General features: G+C 44.7%; 1 protein-coding gene and 1 long non-coding RNA gene across 3 annotated transcripts in view; one reads left to right on the forward strand and one right to left on the reverse strand.

Annotated features, from left to right (window-relative positions):
- Positions 1–4,114: 4,114 nt before the first annotated feature.
- LOC122935122 lies at positions 4,115–26,438 on the reverse strand. The gene is made up of 5 exons (XR_006388781.1): positions 26,195–26,438; positions 20,202–20,494; positions 7,800–8,819; positions 5,390–5,430; positions 4,115–4,251 (listed from the first exon to the last, which is right to left on the reverse strand). It is a non-coding gene; the product is annotated as an uncharacterized LOC122935122 (long non-coding RNA).
- Positions 26,439–26,613: 175 nt separating this feature from the next.
- LOC122934562 (putative methyltransferase DDB_G0268948) overlaps positions 26,614–27,116 on the forward strand; it is a 99,914-nt gene continuing 99,411 nt past the window's right edge. Inside the window, exon 1 of one of the 2 annotated variants that reach the window (XM_044290132.1) lies at positions 26,614–26,761. The gene's annotated coding sequence lies outside the window, so the exon portion shown is untranslated. Of the gene's footprint in view, positions 26,771–27,116 lie in introns of both variants that reach the window. The other variant, XM_044290131.1, reaches the window with a different exon arrangement.

Consider the following 27,116-nt stretch of genomic DNA (forward strand, 5'->3'; position numbering starts at 1 on the left):
CGTGACTCTCAACCGCATGCGATTGTCAGTGGTTTGGTTTTGTTGTCAATCACAGGTGAGGGCAGTGGTATTTGCCTCACCTGTGGTTGCCGCTGACAACGTATGTTTGTGGCAGCTTTCCTGCTGTGCATGCGGTTGCACCTAGCAACCTCTGTTAGGTGTCTGTGTGTATGTGTGCACTTGTGTTTATGTATTGTGTGCACTTCCCCTTTAAGTTGGTGTTTTCCCTTCTGTGGTGCTGGAAGGGTTAACTCCCTTCCCAGTGTGTGTGTGATATCACTGGGTGTGTCCGACTGTGGGGTGTGGCTTCGTGGCCTATATAGCCTGAGTGTCTGGCATGGCTCAGTAGGTTGCTTCAGTCATCCATGGCTGGAGCAGCCTCCTGTGCTTATGACCTGCCAGTGAGAGCCACCCCTGTGGTCATAAAAATAATTGTCGTTATGTTTGATGTCTTTATGCGTGTGTGGTTGTATGTTGTTCTGTTGGGACCTTCTTATGTTTGGTGCAGCTCACGGTTCTGGTTTCCTGTCTGCTCAGGGATCCAGTCAGCAAGGCTGTGGCAGGTTGGTGGAACTGGGTGTTCGCCTGCCATTCCCGTGAGGCTGTTCATGTCCCCCTTTTCCCAACAGCTTGGCCATTGAGACTCCTGCTCCTCTGTGCCAAGGAGGAGTAGGTCGTCTTACCCAGCTCCTAGCTCAGGGATCTGCGGAGGGTAAGACAGGGCTCTGAGGTTCCTGCGCATGGGTCCTCCTACCTTAAAGGTCGGCCCATGCAGGTTAGGAGTTAGGGTCAGGGTAGGGATGCGTGAGGAGGTGACCTGCTCCCTATCCTGTTCTTATGGCCGAGTAGCCACTACACCACCTGGCATCGCACGGCTGAGGGTTTCCCCCATCCTCAGCCGTGACAATGTAGTTCCTTGTGCAACCGAGGAGGGGAGGCGATGGGAACACACAGCAGTTCCAACAGAGGCAGGGCATCACTCTCCAAGGCCTGGGACAGTTTCATGACACCCAGCCATCACCCTCACCTTGATGTGCGGCCTAGTGTCACAAGGAGGGAAATGTTTTGGAAGATGTTGAAGGAGTACATGTAGCAGACAGTGTCAGCGTCCTCAGTGGCTTACAATTGTGCCTTACTCCACCATTGGAAAGCGACTGAACATAAAGGTACTTTAAATGTGGCTTTTATGGTGTATTGAATACACTGTATTCCCATGCACTTCTTCCACCACAAAAAAGGGTATATGGTTTAATCTTCCTTTTCTCGTCCTCCTCCTCCATCATATCAACATGCTTATTAGGCTGCCCTCGCTCCTAATGTTTTAGAAGGTCAGCTCAGCATCAGACCCTCACCCCTAATGTTTTAGAGGGTCACCAGCAGGCACTCGCCCCTAATGTTTTATAGCAGGGATGGCCAACCTGAGGCTTTCCAGATGTTGCAAAACTACAACTCCCATCATGCCCGGACAGTCTACAGCCATCAGCCTACAGCAGGGCATGGTGGGAGTTGTAGTTTTACAACAGCTGGAGAGACGCAGGTTGGCCATGCCTTTTTTAGAGGGTCAGCTCAGCAGCAGACCCTCACCCCTAATGTTTTAAATTGTCAGATCAGCAGCAGGCCCTCGCCCCTAATGTTTGAGGGTCCCCAGCAGGCAATTAATCATAATTTTTCAAGGGTGTATATGATGCCCTCTTTTATGTGTAATAAAGGGTGTATTGGAGTGCCGGTTACTTGTACTTTTTGGCAGCCCTTTCACTTAATGCATAGGCTTTATGAGTGTAGGAGTCCCACTACCTGAACAATTGTAGCACAATGTGAATGAGGCCCTCTTTTATGTGATATACAGGCTGTTTTCTTGTAATTTTTGGCAGCACTTGCACTTTATATACAAGTAAATATACAAGAAAGAATGTTTCCCAACAATTTTTCCTCTAAAATGGATTTTATCTTCGGTTTGGTGCGTATTATTGTCAGTCTGTAATAGTGGCGTACTACTCGGACAACATAGTTCCCAGCAGCGACCTGGGAGTCCAAGATGCATCCAGACATCCTCCCCATGCTGTTCCCGAACCATTTCAGTGGTGTTTCCATCAATTTCTGACCTTTTCCTGTGTACCAGACACCCTCCCCTGTTCAGAGCAGGGGGTGGTTTAATGCTCTGGTTCTTCCATTGACTTCCATTATGATCTGGTGCTCTGTACAGCACCAGAGCATCCCAAAGTGTTCTACTCGAGCACCAGAGCACTTTGGTGCTCGATCAACACTAGTTATCCTATGGATAATGTAAAAAATGAAAATCAGACATCATATAGTCCATGACAATACCTTTCTTACAAAGCTAAAACCAGTCCTGCACCTCACATGGATCCAGAGATCTACCCATTCATTGCTCTGCTAGATTTATATCAAGCTGGCAGCTGGAGGGGAGTGTCTGTTCCACTGCAGCTCATGGGGCGTGTCCAGGCTCTCCCTATCACAGCTCAGGAGGCGTGTCCATGATCTCCCTATCACAGCTCAGGAGGCGTGTCCATGCTCTCCCTATCACAGCTCAGGAGGCAGTTAAAAGATGAAACTGAGCATGTGCGGCCTTCTCAGTGAGCAGGACAAAGAAATAAGAAATGAATTGGCGCTATAAAGATACGTTTTACTGAATAACGCAGTAGTTCTACAAAATTTTTAAGTACGTGCAATTACAAAAGTATTCAGATCCAGGTGCTGGTTTAAAAACTGGAATATTTTTTGTGGGACAACCCCTTTAACACAAGTGGAAGAGGGGTGGAAGTTAAAGGCTGTACTATGAGCGCTCCACAAGGGAAACATAATTAGTAACAGTCCTTATAGGAAAATACTGACACCGGCAGGGGCATTAATTACTGACTTGGCCGGTGAGATACCGGCTGGGTGGCAAACCTACTCCTAGCATGTCTAGGCCATTATTATGTAATATCACAGCACATTACAGGAGATAGAGGAGAGGACTACAACTCCCAACATGTCTAGGCTATTATCTAAGATCAGAACATGTTACGGGAGGCGGTATAAGAGGACTATACATCCCAGCATATCTGGGCCATTATTATGTAATAGAGTACATAACAGGAGGTGTTATAAGATGAGACTACAACTCCCAGCATATCTAGGCCATTATTATTTAATATCCGTGCAAGTTACAGGAGGAGGAGTAACTTGAAGAGAACTACAACTCAGCATGTCTAGGCCATTATTATAATAGAGCACATTACAGAAGGAGGTGTAAGAAGATGGGACTACAACTCCCAGCATCACCAAGCCATTATTATGTAATATCAGAGGACATTACAGGAGAAGGTATAAGAGAAGAGCACGACAACTCCCGGCATGTCCAGGCCATTTTTATGTAGTATCAGAGGACATCACAAGGAGGAGGCATAAGGAGATAACTAGAACTCCCAGCATTTCCATTGCTCTTACATTGAATGCACGTGTCTTCCCTTCTCCTCAAATACTGCCATGACAGATCTTCAGCAGGACTCCTCTGCACTGTTTAGCTCCGCCCCCTGAATGGGTCACATGACTGACATCATCACAGGTCCTTCAGCTCTGGGGACTTGTATACAGACTGCAGAGCGCTGAGGTAGTGAGTGACGTCAGTAGTGTCCTGTTACCGGCTGTGCCGCTACAATACCAGCCGGGTGGTGTGACGGTCACGTACACTACACACAGGGGGGAGGATAGTGACCACTGCGCTCCACCCTCACCCGTGGCCCTGCCTACTTGCCTCGCAAGTCCCAATGACAGGGGACAACTAGACGGCAGTCCCTAACTTAGGATATGTGCTGGGAAGACAGACAAGACAAATAACAGAACGTGAACAGACCGGGTCAATACCTAGACAGCTACACAGTACTAAGGAAAGAGCAGAGAATAGTCAGGAAAGGCCAAGGTCAAATACAGGATAGAAACGAAGTACAACAGGAGTCCGCAAATAATCGTCAGGTGGAAGCCGAGGTCAGGATACCAGGAGAGATGCGCAGTACAGGAGGAGCAGGCAAAGGATCGTCAGGGAACAGGGTCAGGTAGTATTCAGTATATATATAGGTAATCCACGGCACACCAATGTCTTTTTGGTTTGCAGGTTTATTACAGAAAATTCAGAAAAAATTGTCAATATATGACTAATTGCGCCATAATAATAGTACAAGCATATGTATCATATGTTAGGCCATAATATATCCCAACGTTTCGGTCTTCTTGAGACCTTTCTCAAGGGATCTGTGAAAAAGTATAAATATAAAGGTTTTATTTTACTAACTTGTCAAATGAAGCAAACGTAGCATATTATTGACGCATGGTGAAAAAAAGAAAGAGAAAAAAACCTGAAAACAATCTTATATATACATATATATATATACGCAAACATAAATATAAGTCTCAGATTTATAGCATTAGTGTAGGGAGAGTAGAAGATGGGTAAAGTAAGAGGGATGAGACTGGTTAGGCTGGTACAATTCATGATAGAAGGAGAGTATAACTCATAATAGAAAGAGAGTATCACAATCAGAATAAAATAGAGCTGGTGCATAAGCCATTTATGTTTGCCATCCAATGTTCATAAATTTAAGTCAGGGATCAATGTGGTGGATAAACCGCATTGGTATAATAAGTATAGAAATAAATCAGTAAAATCGCTCAGTAGAATGAATATGGATGTATCATAAATGAAAAGAATATAAGCGCTCAGCAGAAGAATATAAGCTTACCATGGCCAGACTGCAGACGGATGTGATGCAGGCGCTGTGTATGTGTCTGCCTGTTTGCTATTTAAAGCGTGGGGCCGGAAGTCATGTGTGCGCGCTGAACTTTTCCTGGGTTCAGGGAGTCACATGATCGCAAGTAACGTCATGTGAACCCTGTGATCGTAAGACATAGTATGCGCATGCGCGCTAAATGCTGAGACGGAGGATGAAAGGGTAGCGATGTACTGGGCATTGTATACTGTATAATAGCCTAAAAAAGGGGTATGGTTGATTTAGAAAGGAGTACAAGGGATATTTTAGGACAAAGGGAAGATATGGTACATACTAGTGTTTAGTAAATAAAGGGAATTATATACATGGTAAGGAGTGGTCACACATATATGTATATATATGTATACAAAATCATAATCAAAGATCACATTATTTAACTCTAAATTGTATGAAATAAAAGAAGTAAAAAAAGTATATAGGCATATGGTTATATATAAACTTTATATTCTAATAAATGATGAGAGGGAAGGATGGGGGTGGGGAAGAGAGGGGAGGGAGAAGGAGGAGGGAAAGGGGAGGAGGGGAAAGGGGGAAGGAGGGGGAAAGGGAAAGGAAGGGAGGAAGGTGCATGGGAAGGGAAGGGGGGAGGCTATTTTTCTCACCAACTTGTATATTGACTATGATTATAATCCAACTAGGGAGCCTGAAATAAAGGAGAAGTGTATACATGTCAATAACAATGAATTATCATTATGACACCATATCAATCCACAATATTGAAAAACAAGAATGAGTATTTAAAGATCACAGTAAAAGTCACATTCACGGTTGAGGCCTCTCGGGGATAAGGTGTCCAATCGGTGTATCCAGAAACTCTCTCTTTGTTTCAATATTTTAATCCGATTTCCACCTCTCCGTGGGGTATTTACTTGTTCCAAAACCTGATAGCGTAAAGATGAAGTCTGGTGGTTGTGTTCTTTAAAATGTGCTGGGATTGGTAGCAAAAGTTGTTCGGTCCTAATGGTGGATTTATGTTTAGAAATACGGTTCCTTACTTGTTCAGTGGTTTCACCCACATAACAAAGTCCACACGGGCATTTAATTAAATATACTACAAATGAAGAATCACAAGTGTAGTATCCTTTGATGGGGAATCTTTTGCCGGTGTGTGGATGTGTGATAAAATTACCCTTAATCACGCTGGAGCATTGAGCACAGTGTAAACACAGGAAGGTGCCGTATTTGGGATTCTGTAAAAAGCGTTGTTTGGGTATTTTATTTAGAGGTCCGATATCAGCACGGATGAGGTGGTCCCTAATATTTTGTGATCTTTTGTAGCAAGTGAGAGGGGGAGACTGGAATTCTGGAATCTCGGGGTATGCTTGGGACAGTATAGACCATTGTTTTCTAATTGTTTGTTGGATTTTTGGAGCAAGGGGGTGATATGTTAGTATGCATGGTATCCGTGGTGAGGGAGTGGTACTTTGTAGGATTGTCTTCTTGGGTATTGTTGATTTGTTGGTGATCAATTGGTCAGGATAGCCTCTTTGTTCGAATTTAGATTTCATGTCTAGTTGTCTCTAGTGTAGAGTTGATGGATCTGATACTATTCTTTCTAACCGTGTTAATTGAGATTTGGGAAGCGATGCTTTGGTGGGTCTAGAATGGTTGCTAGTGTAATGTAGCAAACTGTTCCTATCTGTCGGTTTATTATAAAGATCAAATTGAATATGTCCTGATGGATCTTTGAGAACTAAGGTATCCAAAAAGCTGATTCTCTCAGTGTTAGTTATGACTGTAAAGCCAAGTTCTGGGTAAATGTTGTTAAGGTAGTGATGAAAAAGTAAGGCACTTGATATAGGACCTTTCCACAAACAGAAAATGTCATCGATAAATCAAAGCCATATTTTTGCATGTTGTTGGAAGAGATGATGTGTATAGACAAACTGTTCCTCAAAGTAGATCATGTAGGCATTTGCATAGGGTGGGGCTACGTTAGCCCCCATTGCGGTACCCCGTTTTTGAACATAGAATTGATCGCCAAAGAGGAAAAAGTTTTCCTGTAACACTAGAGTCAGTAAAGACAGGCAGAATTCCTGTTGTGGAGGGGTTAGAGTAGAGGTAGTGGAAAGTAGATGTGCTGTGGCTTTGATACCTTTATCATGTTCAATGGACGTATATAAACTGTTAACGTCCATGGTCAAGAGGATGGTGTCTGGTTCTGGTTGTATTTGTTTGATTTTGGAAATTAAATCATTGGTGTCTAGTAGGAATGATCGTGACGTCTTAATGAGTGGAGTAAGTATACGGTCTAAGTAGATGGAGAGAGGAGACAAGATGGATTCCGTAGAGGCAACAATTGGTCTACCGGGGGGGTTCTCTAAATTTTTATGTATCTTAGGCAAAATATAAAAAACTGGTGTTATTGGATGTTGTTTGGTTAAATAGGTTGTGGTATTACTGTCAATTATGCCTTGTTCCTGATAGTGTAATAGGGTAGACTGGATTTTTTTAGCTAACATTAATGTTGGGTTAGATGGTAATGGCGTATAGGTGGTGGGGTCACTCAATTGTTTTTCCACTTCATTAATGTACATGGATTTATTCATAACTACTATTGCACCCCCTTTATTGGCAGGTTTGATAATGATATCCTGATTGGTTTGTAATTCTGTAATAGCCCTTTGTTCTTCTATGGGGAGGTTATTGGTGTGTTTGAATTTACCAGTCTGTTGAGCCTTAATAATCTGTTGAATAGATCGATATGTAAAGGAGATATACGTTTCGGCTGGGTGATAAGTTCTGGGAGGCATGAATGTGCTTTTTAATCTCAGGTCTAAGTTTTTTAGTGATAGAGGATCTAATGTTCTATCTTGTGATGGAATAGAGACAAGGTCTGTCTGATTGAAATGTGCCTTTAACCTTATGTTGCGAAAGAATCGCTGTAATTCTAATTCTAAATGGAATGTGTCAAGAGGAGTGGTAGGACAAAAGGTTAATCCTTTTTGTAAGACTGAGATGTGTGCTGGAGGTTCATGGAGGAAATATTGACAACTAAGTTCTTAACTTTACCTGAGAGCGAGTCTGTATTCTGTTGTCGGTATCTGTGTTTTTTGCCCCTCCGCGTCCGTTTCGGTTGTAACGTTGGCGTGTCCGTCCTCGTCCTAAAAAAGGTTGGGAGTTGTATTGATTGTAGGATCGATCGCTTTCGGATCCAGAGGAACTTGCAGAGAAGTGTTGTTGACGGTTGTCCCGTGGTGGGCGAAAGTTGGGATCCCTCCACCGGTAGACTCGATTGGAGCGATAGTCTTCCACGTCTCTGATAAACTTTGTTCTTTTCCTATTCTCTGTCAGCTTCTGGAACTCAGAAATTTGTTTGGTTGTTCTCTCCTTTAGATTTGTCCACTCCTCTTGTGGTAATACTGTCGACAAGTGGTTCTCTGTGGATTCAATCTGTTTTGTTAATTCGCCAATAGTTTGATGAGCCTTATCTATGGTCAAAAGCATTAAATCAAAGGAGCATTTGTGCGGTATGCTTTCAAAGCGATTGCAAAAATCAGGGTCATCACGAAAAAGTGTAGGACGCAAGTGGGACCGTAGTCCCCTCGGTATGCGACCACTTTTGTGGTAGTCAGTGAGAGTACTGCAATGTAATTGCAGTGAAACCAGTCTTCGTTGATCACGTGTATAATCTCTGGTTTTCCATTCCTGTGAGGGAATTTGTAGAAAGTCATTCCCCAGTTGTACCTGGGCGATGATATTGTTAGTAGCTTCAAGATCATATGAGAAAGTATTCTGAGACATATAGTCTGGGTGCTGGATCCACAGGGGAAACTTCAATTAAACAAAATTGTGGAGTCCGCACACCTTTGTATAATGGTGGGTGCTCGCAGAGGACTTCAGTCGTAGTATATATAGGTAATCCATGGCACACCAATGTCTTTTTGGTTTGCAGGTTTATTACAGAAAATTCAGAAAAAATTGTCAATATATGACTAATTGCGCCATAATAATAGTACAAGCATATGTATCATATGTTAGGCCATAATATATCCCAACGTTTCGGTCTTCTTGAGACCATTCTCAAGGGATCTGTGAAAAAGTATAAATATAAAGGTTTTATTTTACTAACTTGTCAAATGAAGCAAACGTAGCATATTATTGACGCATGGTGAAAAAAAGAAAGAGAAAAAAACCTGAAAACAATCTTATATATACATATATATATATATATATATATATATATATATATACGCAAACATAAATATAAGTCTCAGATTTATAGCATTAGTGTAGGGAGAGTAGAAGATGGGTAAAGTAAGAGGGATGAGACTGGTTAGGCTGGTACAATTCATGATAGAAGGAGAGTATAACTCATAATAGAAAGAGAGTATCACAATCAGAATAAAATAGAGCTGGTGCATAAGCCATTTATGTTTGCCATCCAATGTTCATGAATTTAAGTCAGGGATCAATGTGGTGGATAAACCGCATTGGTATAATAAGTATAGAAATAAATCAGTAAATCGCTCAGTAGAATGAATATGGATGTATCATAAATGAAAAGAATATAAGCGCTCAGCAGAAGAATATAAGCTTACCATGGCCAGACTGCAGACGGATGTGATGCAGGCGCTGTGTATGTGTCTGCCTGTTTGCTATTTAAAGCGTGGGGCCGGTAGTATTCAGTAGTCCAACAAAATGCCAAGAGCCTAGAATTAACAGGCAACCTGTGGCCAGCAGGCTGCCTGTATTTATAGTGGGGAGTGAGGGTCATGTGACGTGGCCAGCGTCACATGACCGACAGACCGACCAGCCGAGCACCGAGTGATCAGCTCGGCGCTCAAGGCAGACCTAGGAGCAGGGAACCTCCCAGCTAGCAAAGCCGCCCTGGGAATGAGGCCAAACACAGATCCTCGCTCCCGAAGCTAAGCAGCAGGTCTGCGGCTGATAGGAGACCGAGTGCGCCTTCGGCACCCCGTTACAGGTGGCAACTGTAACTGCAGAGGATACTGTTTTTCATATTTTAATAGTGTGGGAGTGTTATGAAACGCCAGGACAAATGATAATAATATTTTATTGCTCATTTTTCTTATAGGTAAAAGGGGATTATTTTAATTTTTAAATTTTTTAAATTTTTTAACATTTCTTATTTTCACACTTACTCCTCTAGGGGACCTGAACATTGGATCTTCAGATCGTTTCTCTTATAGATACAGTGAATGATCACTGAAACAAGGACAGACTGGTGCCTGAGCTGCTGCTGTTTCCATGGAGTTGGCCAGGGATGTCATGTGACCGCTCCTCTGAAGATACTTACTCTGATGCTTGCTGGGATTTTAACTTTCACTTTGCAGCTGCTCCCCCCACACAGCTTGTATGAGGGAGGTCTTCAGTGGGAGATTATGCTGAACAGGATAGAAACATTATATATGGCCGCTACATTGAGTACAATACTAATACTTCATGGCTCTGGTTATTGTTTGGGGCGTGTTGTTCTTTCTGGTGACAGGATTCCTCCATCAGTCCGTTATCCGACTGCATTCCTCCATCAGTCCGTTATCCGACAGGATTCCTCTAACAGTCCGTTATCCGACAGGATTCCTCTAACAGTCCGTTATCCGACAGGATTCCTCCATCAGTCCGTTATCCGACAGGATTCCTCCATCAGTCCGTTATCCGACAGGATTCCTCCATCAGTCCGTTATCCGACAGGATTCCTCCATCAGTCCGTTATCCGACTGCATTCCTCCATCAGTCCGTTATCCGACTGCATTCCTCCATCAGTCCGTTATCCGACAGGATTCCTCCATCAGTCCGTTATCCGACAGGATTCCTCCATCAGTCCGTTATCCGACAGGATTCCTCCATCAGTCCGTTATCCGACAGGATTCCTCCATCAGTCCGTTATCCGACAGGATTCCTCCATCAGTCCGTTATCCGACAGGATTCCTCCATCAGTCCGTTATCCGACAGGATTCCTCCATCAGTCCGTTATCCGACAGGATTCCTCCATCAGTCCGTTATCCGACAGGATTCCTCCATCAGTCCGTTATCCGACAGGATTCCTCCATCAGTCCGTTATCCGACAGGATTCCTCCATCAGTCCGTTATCCGACAGGATTCCTCCATCAGTCCGTTATTCGACAGGATTCCTCCATCAGTCCGTTATCCGACTGCATTCCTCTAACAATCAGTTATCCGACAGGATTCATCTATCAGTCCGTTATCCGACAGGATTCCTCTAACAATCCGTTATCCGACAGGATTCGTCTATCAGTCCGTTATCCGTCAGGATCCCTCCATCAGTCCGTCATCAGGGGTCCTATGTATTATTTCACCTCACAGTCCTTACAGTTGTCAGCACAAGATGTATAAATCACCATAATAATGCGCATGGTGCTCTATAATTCCTGTGCCCTGCTGTGTGTCCAGGCTAAAGATTAGGACCATATGTTCGGTGTTTATAAAACCAGGAAGCATGGCATAATGAGAGGACAGACTGGCACACCATATTGGGCACTGAAATGGCACATCTGTGGAAAAAATTTAATTTTCACTTTTACTGCATCAGCTGTGAATTTATTTCTCAAAACACCTGTGGGGCCAAACTGATCACTACACCGATTGGTAAATACTGTGAGGGATGTGGTTTCTAAAATGAGGTCACTTCTTGGGGGTTCAGCGGCATCACCAGATCCCAAAGCAGACATGGCCCTGGATATTCTTTGGGAGGTAAATCTCTGATCTTTATTGCTGCTGCCACCCCCTTCTCCGCTGATGTTGCCTTCTCCTCAGTCCCAGATCCTGCTCCCAGGTCCTGTCCAGCATACGATCATCATTATAGTCCTCCCCCTTCCTACTGCTTTTATTAGACAGATATTATGGTGGACTCCTGGGCCCCCCCACCCTTGCTCTGCATTTTCCCTGACTACCACTGTCGCTGTCCCCACCTCCAATGCTGTGGATACAGGTGCCACTGTTACCACCACTATTGACACAGCTATGCATGGGGTCCCCGGTCTCCTCCTGAACTTCCTCAGGGCAGTCCAAATGGTGGTGGCTCTCACACAAGTCGTCAATATGGAAACTTCCTTGACTATATGCCATAAGGCATGGTGGGGTTTTCTTGCTACTTCTTATGAGAAAGGTAGGCGGGCCACTAGGAAGGGGCAGTGAAGACTGAGACAACCACTGAAAGCCCTCTCTGGGGCTGCAAGGAGGAGCAGGAGGAATGCTGTGACCCCTGGCTCCAAAGTCACCTCTAATTTATCCTGCTGTGACCGAGAGGAGGACTGAGCCATCCAATCCACAATCTCATCCTCTGTCTCCTCAACAATAATATTGCACCTTTATAAAGCCAGGGACAACTGCAGCCTACTACTACTACTACTACTACTACTTCTGGTAGGATAGCTGGTGCTGCCATTACCCACATTCTGGCTCTAGGTCATTTGTTGGGAACCCTTCCCATAGCCCTGACATTTCTGGGCCTCACAAATAATTTTGTGCGCTATCCTGTGTATTGGTTTAGTAATAACTAGGGATGAGCGAATAGACTTCAGATGAAACATCCGAAGTCTGTTCGCATAAAACTTTGTTTCAGTAATGTACGGAGCAAGCCCTCCGTACAGTATTAGAATGTATTGGCTCCGATGAGCTGAAGTTATTACTTCATGAAATCTCGTGAGACTTTGCTTAATAACTTCATAGATTGATTTCTACTGTTAAAAACCATTTCCCGAACTCGGGCTCAAGTGGTACAGTACTGAAACTAAGTTTTATGTGAATCAACTTCGGATGTTTCATCTAAGTTGATTCGCTCATCCCTAGTAATAACATATATACTGGTTTCATTCATTGGAAATGTGGAGACAGAAATAAACAGATATACAAGTATCTCACATAAGTCAGCACACCCCTCACATAAGTCAGCGCACCCCTCACATAAGTCAGCGCACCCCTCACATAAGTCAGCGCACCCCTCACATTTTTGTTAATATTTTATTATATCTTTTCACGGGACAACATTGAAGATCTGACACTTTGATACAATGTAAAGTAGTCAGTGTACGGCCTGTATAACAGTGTAAAGCAGTCAGTGTACAGCCTGTATAACAGTGTAAAGTAGTCAGTGTACGGCCTGTATAACAGTGTAAAGTAGTCAGTGTACGGCCTGTATAACAGTGTAAAGCAGTCAGTGTACAGCCTGTATAACAGTGTAAAGTAGTCAGTGTACAGCCTGTATAACAGTGTAAAGTAGTCAGTGTACGGCCTGTATAACAGTGTAAAGTAGTCAGTGTACGGCCTGTATAACAGTGTAAAGTAGTCAGTGTACGGCCTGTATAACAGTGTAAAGTAGTCAGTGTACGGCCTGTATAACAGTGTAAAGTAGTCAGTGTACAGCCTGTATAACAGTGTAAAGTAGTCAGTGTACGGCCTGTATAACAGTGTAAAGTAGTCAGTGTACGGCCTGTATAACAGTGTAAAGTAGTCAGTGTACAGCCTGTATAACAGTGTAAAGTAGTCAGTGTACGGCCTGTATAACAGTGTAGTCAGTGTACAGCCTGTATAACAGTGTAAAGTAGTCAGTGTACGGCCTGTATAACAGTGTAAAGTAGTCAGTGTACGGCCTGTATAACAGTGTAAAGTAGTCAGTGTACGGCCTGTATAACAGTGTAAAGTAGTCAGTGTACGGCCTGTATAACAGTGTAAAGTAGTCAGTGTACGGCCTGTATAACAGTGTAGTCAGTGTACGGCCTGTATAACAGTGTAAAGTAGTCAGTGTACGGCTTGTATAACAGTGTAAAGTAGTCAGTGTACGGCCTGTATAACAGTGTAAAGTAGTCAGTGTACAGCCTGTATAACAGTGTAAAGTAGTCAGTGTACGGCCTGTATAACAGTGTAAAGCAGTCAGTGTACGGCCTGTATAACAGTGTAAAGTAGTCAGTGTACAGCCTGTATAACAGTGTAAAGTAGTCAGTGTACAGCCTGTATAACAGTGTAAAGTAGTCAGTGTACAGCCTGTATAACAGTGTAAAGTAGTCAGTGTACAGCCTGTATAACAGTGCAAAGTAGTCAGTGTACAGCCTGTATAACAGTGTAAAGTAGTCAGTGTACGGCCTGTATAACAGTGTAAAGTAGTCAGTGTACAGCCTGTATAACAGTGTAAAGTAGTCAGTGTACAGCCTGTATAACAGTGTAAAGTAGTCAGTGTACAGCCTGTATAACAGTGTAAAGTAGTCAGTGTACGGCCTGTATAACAGTGTAAAGTAGTAGTGTACGGCCTGTATAACAGTGTAAAGTAGTCAGTGTACGGCCTGTATAACAGTGTAAAGTAGTCAGTGTACAGCCTGTATAACAGTGTAAAGTAGTCAGTGTACAGCCTGTATAACAGTGTAAAGTAGTCAGTGTACAGCCTGTATAACAGTGTAAAGTAGTCAGTGTACAGCCTGTATAACAGTGTAAAGTAGTCAGTGTACGGCCTGTATAACAGTGTAAAGTAGTCAGTGTACAGCCTGTATAACAGTGTAAAGTAGTCAGTGTACGGCCTGTATAACAGTGTAAAGTAGTCAGTGTACAGCCTGTATAACAGTGTAAAGTAGTCAGTGTACGGCCTGTATAACAGTGTAAAGCAGTCAGTGTACAGCTTGTATAACAGTGTAAAGTAGTCAGTGTACAGCCTGTATAACAGTGTAAAGTAGTCAGTGTACAGCTTGTATAACAGTGTAAAGTAGTCAGTGTACAGCCTGTATAACAGTGTAAAGTAGTCAGTGTACGGCCTGTATAACAGTGTAAAGTAGTCAGTGTACGGCCTGTATAACAGTGTAAAGTAGTCAGTGTACAGCCTGTATAACAGTGTAAAGTAGTCAGTGTACGGCCTGTATAACAGTGTAAAGTAGTCAGTGTACGGCCTGTATAACAGTGTAAAGTAGTCAGTGTACAGCCTGTATAACAGTGTAAAGTAGTCAGTGTACGGCCTGTATAACAGTGTAAAGTAGTCAGTGTACAGCCTGTATAACAGTGTAAAGTAGTCAGTGTACAGCCTGTATCACAGTGTAAAGTAGTCAGTGTACGGCCTGTATAACAGTGTAAAGTAGTCAGTGTACGGCCTGTATAACAGTGTAAAGTAGTCAGCGTACAGCCTGTATAACAGTGTAAAGTAGTCAGTGTACGGCCTGTATAACAGTGTAAAGTAGTCAGTGTACAGCCTGTATAACAGTGTAAAGTAGTCAGTGTACGGCCTGTATAACAGTGTAAAGTAGTCAGTGTACAGCTTCTATAACATGTCGTACTTTTATGTCGGCAGCCTCTCGGCGTGCTCTGCCATAGGAACTCTGCCCATCCCCCATTATAGTCAATGGGGCCGGAGTGGTAGTCCGGGGGCACGCGTTCACTAGCGGCAGGACGGATCCGAAAGGCTGTTCACCCGCCGGAGGTCCGTGCCGCTAGTGTGAAAGTAGCCTTAGCTGTACACTGACTACTTTACTTTGTATCAAAGTGTTAGATCTTCAGTGTTCTCCCATGAAAAGATAATAACATTTACAAAAATGTGAAGGTGTACTCACTTTTGTGAGATACTGTATGCCTAAATTAGGTATCGCACATATTTTGTATGCTATCCTGTGTATTGGTGTACTGATCACATACATTTCATTAGTTTCATTAAATTGAACAACCCTCAAAAAAATTTGGAACCCTGTGGAGATAGAAGTAAACGGAAACAGATGATTGAGGTCTGACGCCTAATATCACGTTATCACTCACATAAAATATTGTGCGTTGGTGTACTAATCACCTAATGTTGGCTTCATTAAATTGGTTTCATAAGTCCCTAAAAAATTTAAGGGAACCAGTCAGCATGAAAATGTAGCGTATTCTTCCGGCAGCAGGTTATAGGGCAGGAGGAGCTGAACAGATTGATATACTACGGTATTATGGGAAAGGTTCAGTAAACCAGTGAGGTGGAGGGAGTCTGGCAGACAGGCCCCTCAAAAGTTGGACATCTTTAACCCTTTAGTGACCACTAATACACCTCTCACATTAGAGCTGGGCTCCAACTCTAACAGCCTGGACTGGCAGAAGCACCAATCGGGGCCGTTTAACCCCTTATATGCAGAGTCAATAGGAGTGGTGGCATATCAGTGGTATACAGAGGGAGAGGACTCCCTCTTGCCTCCAATCTGCAACTCACAGATGAGCTTGTGGGATGCCGATGTCTGTGCAAGCAGGACGTGGCCTAGTGAAGGCCCCAGGCCTGCCTCTAGTGTGTTCTAGCAGGCCGCAGCTCTCTGGTTCAGCCTACTGGAGGATGTCACTGTAGCATTGACAGTAAAATACCTTGTACTGCATGAACAGTGTAATGTATTTTAGAAGCAATCAAAATATTGTGGTACTATTAAATGGTTAAAAAGTTTTTGAAAAGTTTTTATTAAATAAAAAAAGCTTTAAAAAACAACATTGGGGTCATTTATTATACTGAGCTGCACTGCTATCTGCGACTTCACCCCACTCACGCCTGGTCTAAAATTGTGTGCGTGGCAGGGATGGGGAGGGGGGGGGGGGGTCGCAGGCCTGTCTCATGTCCCATTTTCTACGTAGAAGAACACCTAGGAAGCTGGTTTAGTCCTCTTTCACAAAAACTTTTTTTTTTACGTTTGCAGGCTGTTTTTTGCATTCTGTATACGGAACGATTCATTTCAATGGTTCAAAAAAATAATAATAAATAAAATTAAAAAAAATGTACAATGTATGCCGTTTCCGTAATTCCATTCCGTTGAAAGATAGAACATGTCCTATTATTGCCCGCAAATCACGCTCCGTGGCTTCATTCAAGTCAATGAGTCCGCAAAAAAAAAAAAAAAAGAAAAAAAGTCACATACAGAATGTACTCCATATGTCTTCCATATCCGTTCCGTTTTTGCGGAACCAGCCATTGAAAATTGAATGCCCAGCCCAATTTTTCTAATCTAATTACTGTAAAGAAACCAAAAAAGCACAGTGAAAAAAAGGGAAGATAGGGTGCAAATCCTCTGAAAAGGTAGGCAACCTTTCCTCCAATATAGTATATCCAAAGAATAGGCAGCAACCGTTTATTCCCAGGCAACATTAAAGCCTACTCGATGGGGCCTTTGTCAAGCAATACAATAGTGTCACACATGGGTATATATACCCGAATCAAGTCATGTGATGAAAGTGAATTTAACCAATTAGTGCATCAAGTAGTCACAACATATAGGTATAGAATCAAAATTATCAGAATAATACAGTGAATACATGATTACATATAAATAGACAAAATGTCTCCATGATTAAAGTCGTGATCAGGGTGGATAAAATTCAATTATTATTATTTTTTTAATCCAAAAAACAGATTTTTTATTTAAATCAGATTTTTTTTTATATAACATGCTTTTTGAGGAAAATATATTACCATCCAAAGGTTATTCCATCATGAAATAAAGATTAGTTTTTTAATTATGTAGAATAAGGCTGTACGTGGACTCCCATATTGTTGAATGGATTAGGCAGTGGCTGAGGGACAGACAACAGAGGGTTGTAGTCAATGGAGTATATTCACACCATGGTCTTGTTACCAGTGGGGTACCTCAGGGATCTGTTCTGGGACCAATATTGTTTAATATCTTTATCAGCGAAATTGCAGAAGGCCTCGGTGGTAAGGTGTGTCTTTTTGCTGATGACACAAAGATTTGTAACAGGGTTGATGTTCCTGGAGGGATACACCAAATGGAAAAGGATTTAGGAAAACTAGAGGAATGGTCAAAAATCTGGCAACTAAAATGTAATGTTGATAAGTGCAAGATAATGCACCTGGGACGTAAAAAACCCAAGAGCAGAATATAAAATCAATGATACAGTCCTAACCTCAGTATCTGAGGAAAGGGATTTAGGGGTCATTATTTCAGAAGACTTAAAGGTAGGCAGACAATGTCATAGAGCAGCAGAAGATGCTAGCAGAATGCTTGGGTGTATAGGGAGAGGCATTACCAGTAGACAGAGGGAGGTGCTCATGCCGCTCTACAGAGCACTAGTGAGACCTCATTTGAGTATTGTGCGCAGTACTGGAGACCATATCTCCAGAAGGATACTGATACTTTGGAGAGAGTTCAGAGAAGAGCTACTAAACTAGTACATGGATTGCAGGATAAAACTTACCAGGAAATATTTAAGGACCTTAACATGTACAGTATAGCTTGGAAGAAAGACGAGACAGAGGGGATATGATAGAAACTGCTAAATACATAAAGGGAATCAACAAGGTAAAAGAGGAGAGAATATTTAAAAGAAGAAAAACTGCTACAAGAGGACATAGTTTTAAATTAGAGGGGGAAAGGTTTAAAAGTAATATCAGGAAGTATTACTTTACTGAGAGAGTAGTGGATGCATGGAATAGCCTTCCTGCAGAAGTGGTAGCTGCAAATACAGTGAAGGAGTTAAGCATGCATGGGATAGGCATAAGGCCATCCTTCATATAAGATAGGGCCAGGGGGTATCCATAGTATTCAGTATATTGGGCAGACTAGATGGGCCAAATGGTTCTTATCTGCCGACACATTCTATGCTTCTATATGTGTAATTTTTGGGTAAATAAATTCCATTAATCCATTCACAATGTCATGCTCTTCCAGGAGGTTTTTGTAAGATTATTGGGCAGTTTCTCTGCCTCCAAGATATTATCACAGATGCTTGGTTTACTTTTGCAGTTCTCAAAACTGAATATGACTCAGATCACAGGCCTCTTCTTCACAGCAAACTTCTACAAACCTATGAATGCAGAATCAACCTAATCCAACTAATATGAAAAGTTGTTATTCTAAAAATCTTCATCTACTTGCATATTCTAAGTTATACCAGCAAGAATTAGTATTTATGTAGAAAACTGATTTAAATCAAGCCTTACTGACTAGTGCTTTGATTACTGCTTTGCACACTCTTGGCATTCTCTTGATGAGTTTCAAGAGGTAGTCACCTGAAATGGTCACTTCACAGGTGTGCCCTGTCAGGTTTAATAAGTGGGATTTCTTGCCTTATAAATGGGGTTGGGACCATCAGTTGCGTTGTGGAGAAGTCAGGTGGATACACAGCTGATAGTCCTACTGAATAGACTGTTAGAATTTGTATTATGGGAAGAAAAAAGCAGCTAAGTAAAGAAAAACGAGTGGCCATCATTACTTTAAGAAATGAGGGTCAGTCAGTCTGAAAAATTGGGAAAACTTTGAAAGTGTCCCCAAGTGCAGTCACAAAAACCATCAAGCGCTACAAAGAAACTGGCTCACATGCGGACCGCCCCAGGAAAGGAAGACCAAGAGTCACCTCTGCTGCGGAGGATAAGTTCATCCGGGTCACCAGCCTCAGAAATCGCAGGTTAACAGCAGCTCAGATTAGAGACCAGGTCAATGCCACACAGAGTTCTAGCAGCAGACACATCTCTAGAACAACTGTTAAGAGGAGACTGTGTGAATCAGGCCTTCATGGTAGAATATCTGCTAGGAAACCACTGCTAAGGACAGGCAACAAGCAGAAGAGACTTGTTTGGGCTAAAGAACACAAGGAATAGACATTAGACCAGTGGAAATCTGTGCTTTGGTCTGATGAGTCCAAATTTGAGATCTTTGGTTCCAACCACCGTGTCTTTGTGCGACGCAGAAAAGGTGAACGGATGGACTCTACATGCCTGGTTCCCACTGTGAAGCATGGAGGAGGAGGTGTGATGGTGTGGGGGTGCTTTGCTGGTGACACTGTTGGGGATTTATTCAAAATTGAAGGCATACTGAACCAGCATGGCTACCACAGCATCTTGCAGAGGCATGCTATTCTATCCGGTTTGCGTTAAGTTGGACCATCATTTATTTTTCAGGACAATGACCCCAAACACACCTCCAGGCTGTGTAAGGGCTATTTGACCATGAAGGAGAGTGATGGGGTGCTGCGCCAGATGACCTGGCCTCCACAGTCACCGGACCTGAACCCAATCGAGATGGTTTGGGGTGAGCTGGACCGCAGAGTGAAGGCAAAAGGGCCAACAAGTGCTAAGCATCTCTGGGAACTCCTTCAAGACTGTTGGAAGACCATTTCAGGTGACTACCTCTTGAGGCTCATCAAGAGAATGCCAAGAGTGTGCAAAGCAGTAATCAAAGCAAAAGGTGGCTACTTTGAAGAACCTAGAATATGAGATATTTTCAGTTGTTTCACACTTTTTTGTTATGTATATAATTCCACATGTGTTAATTCATAGTTTTGATGCCTTCAGTGTGAATCTACAATTTTCATAGTCATGAAAATAAAGAAAACTCTTTGAATGAGAAGGTGTGTCCAAACTTTTGGTCTGTACTGTATATAAAAATAAAGTGCCAGTGCATCGATCAAGTGACGGGTTAAAAAAGAGGTAATGCTAAGCTGATCTTTCACAGCTGACCTACACATAAGTGTAAGTAAATATCAAAAACAGCGTACCATTGGTGGTTCAGTGTGTCCGCATGTAATCGGCGTTCAGACAAACCGCCCATCATCCACGGACGTCAGCGGTGTTCCTCCCAAGCGACGCCCACGTGACCTAGGGCGCGCTGACGAGGACACTACTGCCCATACCACAGGAAGAAAAAGGCGGATCATGTGACCAAGCCTCGGCCAATCCACAAAAGGGGCGTGTATGTCACCTAGGTAACTACATAGTTTATGCCATCCAAGAAATAAATACAATAATACGTAAACGGGCTGCATCAGCGGAGTCATTTAAGGACATCAATCTAGATATCAGATAAAAGACAAAAAACACATATTAGATGTCCATATGTGAATCAGAGCAAACAATGACACTATTGCTTAATCATATAAACAGAACGGAGAGAAAAACATCAGTCCGGAGCAGAGCGAGAGCAACACCCAACTATCGTATAGCCCCGATCTGAACTCGGTGTATAACCCACATGGTTTCAGAGTATGTAAGCGATACATCCATACCAGTGCTCCGCGTTTCAGTGTTTCCTTCCTATTCCCACCTCTGATAAGAGGGGAATGTGGTCAATGATCCTAAATGTAACATCTCTCTCTATGACCAGCTTCAGCAAAATGTTTGGATACAGGTAAATCTTTCTTTTTTTGTCGGATAGTGTACCTACTGTATGCTGGTTCAGACGTGTCTTTAAATCGAGTGTTCTCTCCTGCATACAGTAAGTCACAAGGACACTGGAGCAAATAAATCACAAAGGAACTGTCACATGTTAAAGGGGTTGTCCGAGTTATGAAAAACAAAATATATATAGCACTGAAAATCTGATGGGCAGCAATATATAACTGAGCTAAGCAAGTTTTATGCAAAAAAGTAAAAATAAAAATATAAAATGTATATATCTATATCTTTCCTCATTTCCCTGTTTTTTTTCTGGCCCTTTGTTTACATGCAATAAAAACAATCTCTGCCCCTCCCCCTGCTCTGCTAAGGGAGTGGCTACAAGAGCTGCCCTGAGTGACATGTCTGCCTGCTGGGAGACTCAGCAGCATGTTGTATGTGTAGGACTACAAGTCCCAGCTGTATAATGACACTGCTAAGGGAGTGACTACAAGAGCTGCTCTGAGTGACATGTCTGCCTACTGGGAGACTCTGCAGCATGTTGTATGTGTAGGACTACAAGTCCCAGCTGTATAATGACACTTCTAAGGGAGTGAATACAAGAGCTGCCCTGAGTGACATGTCTGCCTGCTGGGAGAATGAGCAGCATGCTGTATGTGTAGGACTACAAGTCCCAGCTGTATAATGACACTAAGGGAGTGGATACAAGAGCTTCCCTGAGTGACATGTCCGCCTGCTGGGAGACTCTGCAGCATGTTGTATGTGGAGGACTACAAGTCCCAGCTGTATAATGATACTGCTAAGGGAGTGGCTACAAGAGCTGCCCTGAGTGACATGTCTGCCTGCTGGGAGACTCTGCAGCATGTTGTATGTGTAGGACTACAAGTCCCAGCTGTATAATGACACTGCTAAGGGAGTGAATACAAGAGCTGCCCTGAGTGACATGTCTGCCTGCTGGGAGACTCTGCAGCATGTATGTGTAGGACTACAAGTCCCAGCTGTATAATGACACTGCTAAGGGAGTGAATACAAGAGCTGCCCTGAGTGACATGTCTGCCTGCTGGGAGACCCTGCAGCATGTTGTATGTGGAGGACTACAAGTCCCAGCTGTATAATGACACTAAGGGAGTGGATACAAGAGCTTCCCTGAGTGACATGTCCGCCTGCTGGGAGACTCTGCAGCATGTTGTATGTGGAGGACTACAAGTCCCAGCTGTATAATGATACTGCTAAGGGAGTGGCTACAAGAGCTGCCCTGAGTGACATGTCTGCCTGCTGGGAGACTCTGCAGCATGTTGTATGTGTAGGACTACAAGTCCCAGCTGTATAATGACACTGCTAAGGGAGTGAATACAAGAGCTGCCCTGAGTGACATGTCTGCCTGCTGGGAGACTCTGCAGCATGTATGTGTAGGACTACAAGTCCCAGCTGTATAATGACACTGCTAAGGGAGTGAATACAAGAGCTGCCCTGAGTGAGATGTCTGCCTGCTGGGAGACCCTGCAGCATGTTGTATGTGGAGGACTACAAGTCCCAGCTGTATAATGACACTGCTAAGGGAGTGGATACAAGAGCTGCGCTGAGTGACATGTCTGCCTGCTGGGAGACTCTGCAGCATGTTGTATGTGGAGGACTACAAGTCCCAGCTGTATAATGATACTGCTAAGGGAGTGGATACAGGAGCTGCCCTGAGTGACATGTCTGCCTGCTGGGAGACTCTGCAGCATGTTGTATGTGTAGGACTACAAGTCCCAGCTGTATAATGACACTGCTAAGGGAGTGAATACAAGAGCTGCCCTGAGTGACATGTCTGCCTGCTGGGAGACTCCGCAGCATGTTGTATGTGGAGGACTACAAGTCCCAGCTGTATATTGACACTGCTAAGGGAGTGGATACAAGAGCTGCCCTGAGTGACATGTCTGCCTGCTGGGAGACTCCGCAGCATGTTGTATGTGGAGGACTACAAGTCCCAGCTGTATATTGACACTGCTAAGGGAGTGGATACAAGAGCTGCCCTGAGTGACATGTCTGCCTGCTGGGAGACTCAGCAGCATGTTGTATGTGTAGGACTACAAGTCCCAGCTGTATAATGACACTGCTAAGGGAGTGAATACAAGAGCTGCCCTGAGTGACATGTCTGCCTGCTGGGAGACTCTGCAGCATGTTGTATGTGGAGGACTACAAGTCCCAGCTGTATAATGACACTGCTAAGGGAGTGAATACAAGAGCTGCCCTGAGTGACATGTCTGCTTGCTGGGAGACTCTGCAGCATGTTGTATGTGTAGGACTACAAGTCCCAGCTGTATACTGACACTGCTAAGGGAGTGGATACAAGAGCTGCCCTGAGTGACATGTCTACCTGCTGGGAGACTCCGCAGCATGTTGTATGTGGAGGACTACAAGTCCCAGCTGTATATTGACACTGCTAAGGGAGTGGATACAAGAGCTGCCCTGAGTGACATGTCTGCCTGCTGGGAGACTCTGCAGCATGTTGTATGTGTAGGACTACAAGTCCCAGCTGTATAATGACACTGCTAAGGGAGTGGATACAAGAGCTGCCCTGAGTGACATGTCTGCCTGCTGGGAGACTCTGCAGCATGTTGTATGTGTAGGACTACAAGTCCCAGCTGTATAATGACACTGCTAAGAGAGTGGCTACAAGATGCTGCCCTGAGTGACATGTCTGCCTGCTGGGAGACTCAGCAGCCTGTTGTATGTGTAGGACTACAAGTCCCAGCTGTATAATGACACTGCTAAGGGAGTGGATACAAGAGCTGCCCTGAGTGACATGTCTGCCTGCTGGGAGACTCTGCAGCATGTTGTATGTGTAGGACTACAAGTCCCAGCTGTATAATGACACTGCTAAGGGAGTGGATACAAGAGCTGCCCTGAGTGACATGTCTGCCTGCTGGGAGACTCTGCAGCCTGTTGTATGTGTAGGACTACAAGTCCCAGCTGTATAATGACACTGCTAAGGGAGTGGATACAAGAGCTGCGCCGAGTGACATGTCTGCCTGCTGGGAGACTCTGCAGCCTGTTGTATGTGTAGGACTACAAGTCCCAGCTGTATAATGACACTGCTAAGGGAGTGGATACAAGAGCTGCGCCGAGTGACATGTCTGCCTGCTGGGAGACTCTGCAGCATGTTGTATGTGTAGGACTACAAGTCCCAGCTGTATAATGACACTGCTAAGGGAGTGAATACAAGAGCTGCCCTGAGTGACATGTCTGCCTGCTGGGAGACTCGGCAGCATGCTTGTATGTGTAGGACTACAAGTCCCAGCTGTATAATGACACCTAAGGGAGTGGATACAAGAGCTGCCCTGAGTGACATGTCCTGCCTGCTGGGAGACTCTGCAGCATGTTGTATGTGTAGGACTACAAGTCCCAGCTGTATAATGACACTGCTAAGGGAGTGAATACAAGAGCTGCCCTGAGTGACATGTCTGCCTGCTGGGAGACTCTGCAGCATGTTGTATGTGGAGGACTACAAGTCCCAGCTGTATAATGACACTGCTAAGGGAGTGGATACAAGAGCTGCCCTGAGTGACATGTCTGCCTGCTGGGAGACTCTGCAGCATGTTGTATGTGGAGGACTACAAGTCCCAGCTGTATAATGACTACTGCTAAGGGAGTGGCTACAAGAGCTGCCCTGAGTGACATGTCTGCCTGCTGGGAGACTCTGCAGCATGTTGTATGTGTAGGACTACAAGTCCCAGCTGTATAATGACACTGCTAAGGGAGTGAATACAAGAGCTGCCCTGAGTGACATGTCTGCCTGCTGGGAGACTCTGCAGCATGTTGTATGTGGAGGACTACAAGTCCCAGCTGTATAATGACACTGCTAAGGGAGTGGATACAAGAGCTGCCCTGAGTGACATGTCTGCCTGCTGGGAGACTCTGCAGCATGTTGTATGTGTAGGACTACAAGTCCCAGCTGTATAATGACACTGCTAAGGGAGTGGATACAAGAGCTGCCCTGAGTGACATGTCTGCCTGCTGGGAGACTCAGCAGCATGTTGTATGTGTAGGACTACAAGTCCCAGCTGTATACTGACACTGCTAAGGGAGTGGATACAAGAGCTGCCCTGAGTGACATGTCTGCCTGCTGGGAGACTCCGCAGCATGTTGTATGTGGAGGACTACAAGTCCCAGCTGTATATTGACACTGCTAAGGGAGTGGATACAAGAGCTGCCCTGAGTGACATGTCTGCCTGCTGGGAGACTCAGCAGCATGTTGTATGTGTAGGACTACAAGTCCCAGCTGTATACTGACACTGCTAAGGGAGTGGATACAAGAGCTGCCCTGAGTGACATGTCTGCTTGCTGGGAGACTCTGCAGCATGTTGTATGTGTAGGACTACAAGTCCCAGCTGTATACTGACACTGCTAAGGGAGTGGATACAAGAGCTGCCCTGAGTGACATGTCTGCCTGCTGGGAGACTCCGCAGCATGTTGTATGTGGAGGACTACAAGTCCCAGCTGTATATTGACACTGCTAAGGGAGTGGATACAAGAGCTGCCCTGAGTGACATGTCTGCCTGCTGGGAGACTCAGCAGCATGTTGTATGTGTAGGACTACAAGTCCCAGCTGTATAATGACACTGCTAAGGGAGTGAATACAAGAGCTGCCCTGAGTGACATGTCTGCCTGCTGGGAGACTCTGCAGCATGTTGCCTGCTGGGAGACTCCGCAGCATGTTGTATGTGGAGGACTGCCATGTCTGCTTGCTGGGAGACTCTGCAGCATGTTGTATGTGTAGGACTACAAGTCCCAGCTGTATACTGACACTGCTAATGGAGTGGATACAAGAGCTGCGCCGAGTGACATGTCTGCCTGCTGGGAGACTCTGCAGCCTGTTGTATGTGTAGGACTACAAGTCCCAGCTGTATACTGACACTGCTAAGGGAGTGGCTACAAGAGCTGCCCCGAGTGACATGTCTGCCTGCTGGGAGACTCTGCAGCCTGTTGTATGTGTAGGACTATAAGTCCCAGCTGTATAATGACACTGCTAAGGGAGTGGCTACAAGAGCTGCGCCTGAGTGACATGTCTGCCTGCTGGGAGACTCTGCAGCATGTTGTATGTGTAGGACTACAAGTCCCAGCTGTATACTGACACTGCTAAGGGAGTGGATACAAGAGCTGCCCTGAGTGACATGTCTGCCTGCTGGGAGACTCAGCAGCCTGTTGTATGTGTAGGACTACAAGTTTCAGCTGTATAATGACACTGCTAAGAGAGTGGCTACAAGTGCTGCCCTGAGTGACATGTCTGCCTGCTGGGAGACTCTGCAGCATGTTGTATGTGTAGGACTACAAGTCCCAGCTGTATAATGACACTGCTAAGGGAGTGGGGGGGGAGGGGGGGGGGGGGACTTACAGGCCATGTAACCACCTCCCAGACAGGTCACCTCAGGACAGGCCTCACACCCTGTCATTTCCTCCACAGCCGGATCATACCAACTGCAGGCACAGGGCGGGGGTGCAGGGATAGCACGTCCCACTGCAGCTCCACAGAGCACCTCACACTTTCCGGCTGCTCACGGTGCTGTTGTGACAGGAAACCTGCGTCCTATCTCATTCTGCCTAAACCTCTCATCTGCCGCTCGCTTCCGTGATTTGGACGTGTTCAGAAGAGGAACCGTCCTCGTTGTCTGATCTCCATGCACCACAAGGACCTGGTGATGTCACAGAGTCATGTGACATCCCAAGTGCTCCTCACCCTGAGCCCCGTGACTGAGGGCTGCTCACACAGCGCATAGGATGTAGATATTATTACCCAACTTCCATATGTCATGTGACCCGGTGACATCACAAGGTCCTTACGGTGCATGGAGCTCAGACACAACCCTCGCCTGTATAAGAAGCACTGACTCGTTCACATTAACCACAGACGAGCCGGCCGGTCGCACCTGCGCAGAAGAGCAGCGGGCTGAACGCAGTAACTGTACGTCAGGTGAGCTGTAGGGGGCGCTCACACCCGGGAGATGACTGAAGAAGCCTTTCCGTCTGCTCCATGTGAATGTACGGAGTTAGGGCTCATTCACACAATGGCGTGCTGCCCGTTGCCGTATTCGCAATACATGGGCGCCGTTCCGTGTGCATTCCGCATCACGGATGAGGACCCGTTCACTTCAATGGGTCCGCAAATCCAGAGATACGGAACACTACGGAGGCGGTCCGCAATACGGCAAGAGGCGGTGTGCGTTCGCGTGAACGAGCCCTTACTGGGACTCTTTGTGGCGCTACTGATTGATTTTAACCCTCGAGTCGCAGCTGCAGTCCACCAGAATACATTGGGG

Source organism: Bufo gargarizans, chromosome 4, assembly GCF_014858855.1.
Source record: "Bufo gargarizans isolate SCDJY-AF-19 chromosome 4, ASM1485885v1, whole genome shotgun sequence".
In the NCBI taxonomy this organism is placed as follows: domain Eukaryota; kingdom Metazoa; phylum Chordata; class Amphibia; order Anura; family Bufonidae; genus Bufo; species Bufo gargarizans.